The 11,781-nt window shown below is 43.1% G+C and overlaps 1 protein-coding gene across 1 annotated transcript in view; it reads left to right on the plus strand.

Annotated features, from left to right (window-relative positions):
* Nucleotides 1–9,524, plus strand: part of LOC132691544 (uncharacterized) — a 33,895-nt gene extending 24,371 nt beyond the window's left edge. The window contains exon 9 of the mRNA XM_081795435.1: nucleotides 8,498–9,524. The gene's annotated coding sequence lies outside the window, so the exon portion shown is untranslated. The remainder of the gene's footprint in view (nucleotides 1–8,497) is intronic.
* Nucleotides 9,525–11,781: the final 2,257 nt, after the last annotated feature.

An 11,781-nucleotide genomic window follows, 5' to 3' on the forward strand; every position in this document is an offset into this window, starting at 1 on the left:
GTTGGGCTTTTACGAGTAAAAGGAATTCTTTAGGTTTCCGAGAGACTTTGATATTTGAGCCACGCAGATCGAACAGAGCTGGAGTCACCAGAAATATTTTAGAAATATTTTAGTCCAGCTGCTTGCCACTGTGTGACTTTCTCTCCTACTCTGAAAGAAAAAGATCTCATAAGCTATACTTTATCATATAATTCCCAAAGAGCCTCTTGTTCTTAGTATCCAAACTAGTTAATTAGTTTAAAGAACATGTATTATGAGTCCACCAGGTGCCCTGTTGTGACTTAGAGGCATGTTTAAGATATATATTAACTAGTGAAAAAAAAACCAGCGATTTTCAAAGTTAAGGCAAAGACCTCTTAGCAATGCTGCAGGCAAATCCCCTCATTCTGTGTGTGAGACGCAGAAGCCCAGAGAGGGACCCAGAGTGAAACAGCTAGTGAGTCACATACTAGAATTTCAGATGCCTATTTCTGACCACCGGGCCAAAGGAGGACATCACAAGCTCTTGGACTATATACGTGGGCTTGATATAAGAGGGACACAGAGACTCTCACTCAGCTCGCTTTCCATTAACATTTTATTCTTTCTTCCTAATTTACTTGTCAACATGATTTTTAGCCTGGTCTTGATATCTGCACTGGTTTTGAATCATGAGAAGAAAACTCAGGAGATTTCTAGCCCATAGTGATTTAGAATAGCTTGACAGTGTGTTCCAACACTGAAGGGATTAGTTTTCTTCACTCCAATTGGTAGAACCAAGAAAGGAAATTCCAAACCCCAGCTGAGACTAGGCCCTGTGATATATAATGTACGTGCCTAGGTTTTTGGGAAAGAATGACTAAAGCCTGCTTTGGGAGGGATCTTTGGCTTGAAGCTTTTGGTTTTGTTTATGACTGGAAGAGAGGAGTTCATTTATGTCTAAGTGTAAGGTTGCAGTCTGCTTTGGCAGTCTTTCTAACATAAACACCACATTTGATGTTAGGATTTGAGAGGAAAAAGACTCCCGAATGTTTTACTGTGATTTGCCCTTAGAGTCCTCTCAAACACTGTGAAAATAACTTTAGGAAGTTTTGTTAAATGGTAGAATGCTTAACGCTTCATACTATTTTATCAGTTTATTTTACTGATGTGAAACTTAGTGAGTATATGTGTAAATAAAGAATTGCACTTCTCTGAAAGGTAGGAAAAAGTTTATATCATTATGGTACTTTGTTCTGTAGGGTTCCAAGAGACCAAATAATATTCTTTGAACCAAAAAATACCCCTAAGCTATAGCTAAATGCAGAATATTTGTAGTAATGTGGAATGTGTTTACATTTATGTAAATTAACTTAAGGAAACATATACTGTAACATTTGTTAAATATTGTCCTGTGAAGTACTATAGATCTAGGTACTTAAAGTAACACAAGCCATTGACAGGACTCAGTGCTCCTGGGTCCCTGACATCTTCCACAATCCCTCAACAGACGTAGGTTCAGAATCACCTAGAATGTTCTTCTCCATTGAGCAGAAATTCTCTCTGTGTTGCTTCCCAACACGTAGATGATCAGAAGTCCTGCATTTCTCCGTCTGGTGGTCAACAGATTGATTTCATACTACATTAGGTGCACATCAGGTCCCTGTTTGCTGGACTGTTCTCTCTTCAGAGATAAAAGCTGACGTGGATCTTCTCACAACACGGAGAGTGGGAAACCCACTCAGGCAAACTCAGTGAAAAATCAACCAACCAAGCTGCGGTGCTTGAGCAATAGGTCTGGAAGCGAATGACCGAGGCTCTTTCAATAGGTGTTCCTGGAAGACTAATTGTCAAATAGTTCTTATTTTTTTTTGCTAAAATTTTTTTTAAACATTTATTTATTATAGAGAGACATAGAGAGACAGAGCATGAGCATAGGAGGGGCAGAGAGAGGGGGAGACACAGAATCTGAGGGAGGCTCCAGGCTCTGAGCTGTCAACACAGAACCCGATGCGAGGCTCGAACTCACGAACAGTGAGACCAGGACCTAAGCCGAAGTCGGACGCTCAACCGACTGAGCCACCCAGGCGCCCCAGTTGTCAAATATTTCTGATTGGTGACCTCAAAGGAGTGGGGCATCTTGGCCAGAACTTACTTTCTACCTCTCAATTTTATTTATTTATTTATTTATTTATTTATTTATTTATATGAAATTTATTGTCAAACTGGCTTCCATACAACACCCAGTGCTCATCCCAACAGGTGCTCTCTTCAATGCCCATCACCCACCCCCCTCCCTCCCACCCTCCAAGAACCCTCAGTTTATTCTCAGTTTTTAAGAGTCTCTTATGGTTTGGCTCCCTCCCTAACTTTTTTTTTTCCTTCCCCTCCCCCATGGTCTTCTGTTAAGTTTCTCAGGATCCACATAAGAGTGAAAACATATGGTATCTGTCTTTCTCTTGTAGGACTTATTTCACTTAGCATAACAATCTACCTCTCAATTTTAAACCAGAATTCAACTTCAACGTAATTTACTTGGGCGGTTGCACCCTGCTGTGTTTGCTTATTTCCAGACTCCTGGGTGAACGTGGCGAAAACCTTTCCTGCAAACTTAGATTCTCTTCCAGCATCTTTCTACCTTCTGTGTCCCTGGCAGACTCTTTCTGAAGTGCCATTTGCTCTCCACTCTCTCATTCGCGACACAATCCACCCGCTTTGGTTCTCCTTCCCCTTGGAGTTACTCTTGCCGAGGTCTCCTGGGACCTCCACGCTCCACGATGCCAAACAAAAGGCATGTTCTCCAGTCCCTGGTTTATATGACTTCTCTGGAACGTTTACCTCTACCGAACACCCACTTCTTCCTAAATCTGTATTTACTCTTGGCTTTACTGTACGACGTCACATTCTTTTGGTTTTCCACTCTCCTCTCCGGCTGCTTCTTTATAGGTTCCTTGGTGGGTTCTAGCTTCTCATTCGTTACGTGCCAATACTGCCCAGATGCTATTCTCATTTATACGTTCTTAGAAGCGCGTTCACACACACGCGTAGCTTCAATGTCACTTCTGTGCTGGTGACTCTCATATCTACCTGGCTAGCTCAGACCTCTTTTGCTTGAGTGTCAGACGCATACGTGTGTTATAAGCTTCACCTCAAACTTACTTCTTTCAATGCCTGCTCCACCTCCCAGGTCTCCTGTCTCTCTCTCGGCGTCTGTCCAAATCAGATAAAACTATAAAGCATCCTAGATTCCCATTCTTCCTCGTCTCGCACTTAACTGGTCACCAAGAAATGTAGAGACTACTTCCTGGTCATCTCACCCTCCTTCTCCGTCCTCTCTGCCTTTGATCAGACACTGTTTCCCCTCTCCTAGATTACAGTAGGCCCTCGGAGCTGGTCCACCTGCCTACAGTCTGCCCACCTCTTCCTGGACCGGCACACACTGCTATGTGGATGACCCTTCTAAACTGCAAATGTCATCATGTCACTTTCCCGTGTACCGCCTGTCGTTCCCCCGACGTAAGATTAAAGTAAAATCCTTCTGGTTTTGCATGCCAGGTCTTGCATTTTCTGGATATGGCCTTTCTCTCTTGCCTCATCTGCTATCACCCCCCCACCCACACACACACACATCCTCCTCCGTCTCAGCCGCTCCACAGTGTGTGTGAATTGCATGATTTCTTACCTCCACTTCTTGTGTGTTGATCTTGAAATACTCTCCTCATCCCCTTTGTTTCTTTTTTTATTTATTTTATTTTATTTTATTTTATTTTATTTTATTTTTATTTTTGAGAGAGAGAGAGGCAGACAAAGCATGAGCCGGGGAGGGGCAGAGAGACAGGGAGACACAGGATCCGAAACAGGCTCCAGGCTCAGAGCTGTCAGCACAGAGCCCGATGCAGGGCTCGAACTCACAGACCATGAGATCATGACCTGAGCCGAAGTCAGACACTTAAGTGACTGAGCCACCCAGGTGCTCCCGCTTTGTTTCTAATTAGTTAATATTCATCCTTTAAATTCAGTCGAAGGGTCACCTCCTCCAGGAAGCCTTCTTGGAGTCTCCCATCTGATTTAGATGCCCTCCTCTGTGTTCTTATAACTGTCTCATAAAACCTACTGTATATTCCATTATAATTGTGTCTGCATTGTAAACTCCTTAAAGACTGAATGCATTTTTGGCCTGGTGTGTTTACATTGGATTTACAAATGTTTCCAACTTATTTAGCATATTCATCTATCACGCGGGGTGATTATGCTCCTAATTTTACTTACTTTCTGTGGTTCCCAGGTATGGGGTCTGGAGGCATGACCAGGGCCCGTGTTCCATTCCTCAGAGCCGGGAGTTGTGTGTCCTGCTCTCCTCCCCCAAATTGTCTCACCATGTCATCTCCTCCCTTCCCTGACATGTTCCAATGTCAAGCAGCTTGTAACCAGGAAATGAGATGTCAGCATCCCGTGCTTACGGACCTCCACAGCTTGACGTGTTGTTTTCTTGGCCGCCTTCCCACGCAACTGCCCCCTCCCTGCTGGGCAGGTGAAATGAGTGACAGGGATTGACTTTCTTCGTGACCATCAAACTTTTCCTGATCTGGGTCCACTGTCATATTGACTGGGGCCAGAGTTGAGGAAAGAGGAGGGTGTCGATGCCTGTGCTGTTGACTGGCCCCAAGAGACAGTGGTTCTCCGAGCTTAGAATTTGAAAGGCTTGGTGCCTTTTTTTCCCTCTCGGTCAATTCCAGAAATAACAGTAGTAGCTGTGCATTTACTGTGCACCAGGAACAATTCTGAGTGTTTACACTTAATCTTTATGACAACGTCGTCTGACAAAAAATGAGTTGTTCTCAACTGACATACAAAGGAACTGAGGCAAGGAGAGGGTAAAGAATCTGCCCAAAGTCATCAGCTAGTAAATGCAGCCCAGACTCAAACCAGCCTGGTGCTACAGCTCATTTCTGTAACCTCTGGGCTGCACTGCCTCACTTTGCCACTAGCCTGTCACAGTTAGATTTGCTGCTCCCAGTAGCGATTGTCCAGCTTTGTGCCTGGTCAGCGGGAGCCCCTCCCTGTGCCTGGGTGACTCGAGGAGGCCGTATGGTGTTCTCCTTAACCTCCCCTCCTCTTCAGTGTTACCTGCTAAATACGGCTTTCGAGGTGTGCCGTCTCTTGGCTGGCCCACTGTGTCTTCAAAAAATTATCTTTTATTTATTTACAGTTTTCATGCCATTTACTTTCATTGGTTTTTTACTAACTACTTTTCTTTTTAAGTTTATTTATTTATTCTGAGAGGGAGAGACAGAGAGCAGAGGAGGGACAGAGAGAGAAAGGGAGAGAGAGAATCCCAAATAGGCTCCACACTAATAGTCCATCCATAGCCTGATGCAGAGCTCAAATTCATGAACCCGTGAAACCATGACCTGAGCCAAGGTTAAGAAACAGACACCTTCCCCACTGACTGAGCCATCCAGGTGCCCCAACCAGCCACTTTTTTTAAATTGAAGAAGTGGGGCGCCTGGGTGGCTCAGTCGGTTGAGCGTCCGACTTCAGCTCAGGTCACGATCTGGCGGTCAGTGAGTTCGAGCCCCGCATCAGGCTCTGGGCTGATGGCCCAGAGCCTGGAGCCTGCTTCCGATTCTGTGTCTCCCTCTCTCTCTGCCCCTTCCCCATTCATGCTCTGTCTCTCTCTGTCTCAAAAATAAATAAATGTTAAAAATAAATAAATAAATAAATAAATAAATAAATAAATAAATTGAAGAAGTAATCTGTACACATGGTAAGATATTCAGACTATAAAAGGTATCCACACAAAACAAACCTACCTCCAGACTCCCAGTCTCCCAGTCTGTCCCCAGGACCCTCCCTCATCCAACACCCAGGCCAAACGCCATCACTCTCCTTATGAAATAGTGTGTGTAGCAAGGTTATAAATTGAACTCACATTACAACTTACGTGTGCTGCTAAAACGTATGCTCTTTTTGTCTATAATGAATCCAGCCTTCCAGCCCCGTCCCCAACTCCTCTCCATCACCCCTGCTCACAGGCTGATGGCAAAAATGAACAGTTTCCAGTCTTGTTAAAAAAAATTTTTTTTTATTTTAGAGAGAGAAAGAGAGTATGAGTGGGGGAGGCAGGCAGAGGGAGAGAGAGACAAAATCTCAAGCAGGCTGCATGCTCAGTGCTAGAGCCCGGCGTGAGGCTCAGTCCCACAATCCTGGGATCATGACCTGAGCTGAAATCAAGAGTCAGAAGCTTAACTGACTGAGCCACCCAGGCGCTCCCAGGCTTGTTTAAACCTTAGTCTACCTGGTAGGTTGTGTCTTTTAGGGAGGTATTCAGGCTGACTTGGATGAAAGGGTCAGTCTCCCAGAGATTCTGTCCTCCGGGCCTGCTCCTTTCAACAACAAAGGAGAGGGAGGGAAGGAGTGCAGCTTCTGTGACCTGCAGCCAATATTCTCTCGCCCGCTTAGCGTGTATCTGCTGTCCTCTGGCCTCTGGGCAGTGTTCTTCAGCCATCTGGTCAGGGATGCCCTGCAGGTCTCTGGTGCAGAGACGAGTGTGGACAGTCAGGGCGTGTTGTTGGTGCCGTGCTCCTGGCGGTTGTCCCTGGCTGACATGAGCTCAACCCAGCGTCTGATGGCTGTCATCCTGCAGGATTTGGCTGACATGCCCATTCAACCCTGCCCAGCTAGTGTTTCTCCACAGAGCCGTTTTGCCCATGGTATGGCAGCCGCCTCTGGGGAAATTTCCTCACCGGGGTTCTTGGTTACTTCTGGGGCCTGGCAACACACGAGACGTAGCACATGTGGCTCAGGAAAGCTAGGGCTTGGGTTAAACCTCCCACCTGACCACGACGCGTAATGAAGTTTACCCTGCCCCATGAGGGTGCACCCTCCCAGAACCCAGACAGGGCAGTTATGGAGGGGATCCACCCCTCCCTCTGACCCCACTGTTATCTGTACCCCCACCAGACGTCACGTGGTAAAAGACAAACACAACGTGGTCCGACTGTCACTGATAGAGCCGCCATCTTCTTTACTCTGTGAGGGGACCCAGTGCGCATATAGGCCCTCTGGGCCAGGATGCTGATTATACCCAAGGGACAGATGGGGGTCTGAATGATTCTGTTGTCAGGAACATCCTTCTGTAATGTAGAAGCTGGAATGATTTTGGCTACCTGTGACATCCAACTAAATGTGGCTTAAGCAATAAAGACATTTAGTAATCTTGCAAGATAAAAACTCTCTGGGAGCTAAGGGTTCCAGAGTTGTTTTGGCCACGCCATTATGCCACCGGGGGCCCCAGACCCTTGTGCCCTGCCATCTGCAAGCTGACTTGTCACCTTCGGTCTCATCACTTCAGGGTCACAGCTGCTCTGGGCATCACGTCATCAGACAGGCTCGTTCAAAGGCTCAGGGTGGAGCACATCTCGTCTCTGTCCTTTTTGTCAGCGTCAGCTGACTGACACTGGGTTCCTGATACCATATCCCTTTTCAACTTAAGACATGATGATAATTTTTATGTTATATTTCTGAAGTTTATTTTTATTTATTTCGAGGGAGGAGAGGAGCAGAGAGAGGGAGGCAGAATCCCAACCAGGCTCCGCACAGTCAACGCAGAGTTGGACACGGGGCTTGAACTCACGAATCGTGAGCCAATCATGACCTGAGCCAATATCAAGACCTGGTCCGCTCAACAGACTGAGCCTCTTTATGTTACATTTTTAAAAATATAGATTTTGTGACTAGAGAGGGTTCGGCTCCACTTTAATTGGAATTGAAGTCAAATTGGCAAATTTGTTTCACATTGGTTTTCTCTTACCCTTGACTACTTTCAAGTAAGAGTTTACTCAAGGTGGATGTTCCACTTTGGTTTTTTTGTTTCTGTATTGGTGACTTTCTCCTCTGAAGGATGTTGCAAAGCCAGCCATGTTTACAGTACCTAGTAAACGGAATCTGGTTTTGGACAGGGATGTGAGAGAAATATACTTCAGCTGGCACTTCTGTGAAAGGGACTGAGAGCTGTGAAATCATCTGCAGTTTGATTTGTGTGTTATCAATAACTCCGAAGATTGTGAACGTGCATCCTGAGACTATATTTTCTTTTCTGTCTGTTCCAAGTTATCTAGAGAATGTGGTAGAAGAATACCCATAGAAGTTCAAATCACACATCCTGGAAATGGGGCCATTTTAAAATGCTACCACCTTGTAAGTTTGAGGACTTGTCGAATGATTTTCGGGAAGTTAGAAATACAGCTACCGGATTTACTATGACTAACTCTACATTTTCTTATTTTTTGCTTATTTTTTTTTTTTTCAACGTTTTTTTTTTTATTTATTTTTGGGACAGAGAGAGACAGAGCATGAATGGGGGAGGGGCAGAGAGAGAGGGAGACACAGAATCGGAAACAGGCTCCAGGCTCCGAGCCATCAGCCCAGAGCCTGACGCGGGGCTCGAACTCACAGACCGCGAGATCGTGACCTGGCTGAAGTCGGACGCTTAACCGACTGCGCCACCCAGGCGCCCTTTTTTGCTTATTTTTGACAGAGAGATGGACAAGTTAAGAGAACATGTCATTAGTCAACAGGAATTTCAATCGGCCATTGAAAGCAGATAACAGATTTACATATATGCTTTCTCAGTAAAGTACTGTGCATGATGGAATCTTTGGTGATTTCACTTCTACACTGCACATAGTGGATCAATTTTTTTTTTCATGTTAAAATAACAACGAAAAGTTGCTTTCACTTAAGTTCACAAAAGAAAACTACATAAACGAGTGGATCTTAGGTGAGAAACTTTAGATATTTTCCTACCCAGTAAAAAAAAAAAAACTACCAATGATAAGTTCCTGGATTTCCAATGGTAATATTCAGAGTGAACCACTTTATTTATTCCTCTGTACCCGTACATCTTGTAATCAAATAAGTCATGTCCCTAATTCTATTTATTATGAATGAGTTCATCATCATCCCTGATGTGAGAAGAGGCTTTTATTTCTGCTTAGTGACCATGAAAATTTCTAAGCCACCAGGTGGCAGAGTGCCCTCGGCTTAGATTGAATATTGCATTTTTCCCACTGATTGCCAAACGTAGTCTATAGCTAATGTGAGTGGCTTTCAAACCTTTGGCTCATGTGACCCTAAAATAATTCTGAAAACGTAGGCATGCCCCCCAAACTTTCAACTTTATGTGTAAAATTATTCAACAAAAGTTTACATAACAGAAGAGATGTAATTTCTGGCATAGTGGGAAGAGTGAAATTTTAAAATAAAATTATTATATCGCTCTTAAATGAATCTAATTGAATGCAAAATACCACAGGGATTTGATAGCCACCATCATCTATTTTAAAAATTTCAAGACAAGCTCATCTTTTATAGTTGGGTACTTTACATTTCTCCTTTGTTTTCTGTGACATCTTACTTTCCATTTTATTTCCTCTATAGAATTTTATACTATTGTAAGTGTTTTAGGGTTAAAAGCTTTGACCATATTCTTCTTCTTCTCTGCAACAAGAGTATGTGCATACACGAAACGAGGTGTTTTGTATTTCCTGTGACTGTAAGGTTCTATGTGTCACATTTTTATATTTCTGAATTTCTAATATATGTTAGTATATATTTCTAAAATTTGCCCGGTATACATTTATTTTTCATGAATTTGAAAAATCCTGAAAAATATTAAGAGACAAAAATGATTCTTTTTAAAAAATGTTTATTTATTTTTGAGAGAGAGAGTGAGAGAGAGACAGAGTGCGAAAGGGGGAAGGGCAGAGAGAGAGGGAGACACAGAATCAGAAGCAGGCTCCAGGCTCTGAGCTGTCAGCACAGAGCGCAGGGCTTGAACCCATGAACCATGAGATCATGACCTGAGCCAGAGTCAGATGCTTAACTGACCAAGCCCCCCAGGAGCCCCCCAAATAACTATTAATTGTACCACTTGAATAATATTTATAGAAAATAATAAATGACAACCCTTGGTTTGCTTATCTCTTCCCACTTCCTACTAGATAACCACTGTGAGTTGAGGTCTGTTCTTTCATATAAAGATGCTATCTATGCCTTTAAAATTTGGAGCACAAAATATTAACAGGCTTTCAAAATTTTTAAGAGATTCTTTCTTTCCTAGCATTAAAAGCAGTGTTTCATTGGAGATGTATGCGTATACAAACATATCCATTTGTGTACATACGTAGGTAACCTCAAAATACATAGATGGGGGTAAAAGACCACATTAAAAAATATATATTTACTGAGATATGACATTGCCAACGTTTAGAGCTAACTCCCAAGGAGTTTAGGAAACTGCAGAGTTAGTGCGGACATAGTTCTCCACAAGACCACTCTCACTTCTGACACCAGTTGCACGTTCGGGGGAGTTCCCAAAACTACCCTCAGGCTTGATCATTTGCTAACAGACTCACAGAACACACTGAAAGTTGTTTACTCACAGTTATGCTCTACTATGGGAAAGGGTACAGAATAAAAGAAGCTAAGGAAAAATTTCACAGAACAGAATCCAGGAAAAGAACTAAATACGGAACTTCCATTGTCCTCCCCTCACGGAGCCTTGGATGTATTATTTTCCTCCTATATCTGTGTCTGAATCATAGAATATTGACAGCTAGAGCAGTACAGCTATGCCTTCAAGTTCAGGGTTTTATTGAGGCTCCATTTTGTACGCATTATTAGTTGCCTACGTGCTAATTTTACTCTCCAGGCTCCATTCTCCTTCATTCTCCACTCTCCTTTGCTCAGGCTGCTATTGTGTGACCCAAAGCCCCTATCCTAGTTCAAATTGTTGGTCTTTCTAAATGCTTCCTAAATGCTTTCTGATGTGGTCTGCTCCAACACTCTATCACATTATTAGACTACTGGCAGAATCCAAGACCCCAAATAAACAAAGACACTCTTATCACACATGACATTCCAAGGGTTTAGAGGTTACATCCCAGAGGCTGAGGGAGAAGTCCAGACCCCTTTTCGGGTGAAGTTAAATTCTTTACTGTACAGATACACATATATACAATAAAAGGCACCCATTTGAAGTATATTATAGTTCAGTGAATTTTGACAATGGTACATCTGTGTAACCACAATCAAGATAGAGGACATTTCCATCACTCTAGAAAGTTCCCTCATGTTCCCTTGCAGTCAATTCCCTCTCCCCCAGCTGATTTCCTATTTTTAGCATTTCATACATATATGTGAATCATACAGTATGTTTTACTTGGTGTCTGTCTTCTTTCACTAGTAGGCTTTGGAGATTTACCCATCGTGTGTTAGTAGTTTGTTAATACTGGCTAGTATCCCAGTCTTTGCATATGCCACAATTTGTCTACCTATTCACCTGTTGATGAGTATTCGGGTTGTTTCCAGTTTGGGGCTGTTGTGGACAAAGCTGGTGGTCTTTGTGTATAAAGATCTCTGTATAGACATATATTTTCCTGTCTTTTGGGTAAATATATAGGAGTAGAATTGTAGGGTTGGATGAGAAGCATCAGTTTATTTTATAAGAAACTGCCAAGCTGTTTTCCAAAATGGTCATGATATCTTACATCCCTACCAGCAGTGTGTGAGAATCCAATTGCCTCACAGCCTCTCTTGGTATTGTCAGTCTTTCTGATTTTAACCATTTTAATGGTTGTGGAGAGTAGTTACTCATTATGGTTTTAATTTGCATTTTCCTGATGACTTAGGAAGTTGAATGTCTTTTCATGAGTTTATTGGCCATTCATATGTCTTCTTTTCTGCATCTGATAAAAGATTTTGCCCATTAAAAAAAATTATTTATTTTGAGAGAGACAGAGATAGTGGGAGTGGGGGAGG

Source organism: Panthera onca, chromosome B1 (assembly GCF_046562875.1).
Source record: "Panthera onca isolate mPanOnc1 chromosome B1, mPanOnc1 haplotype 2, whole genome shotgun sequence".
NCBI classification, from domain to species: Eukaryota; Metazoa; Chordata; class Mammalia; order Carnivora; family Felidae; genus Panthera; species Panthera onca.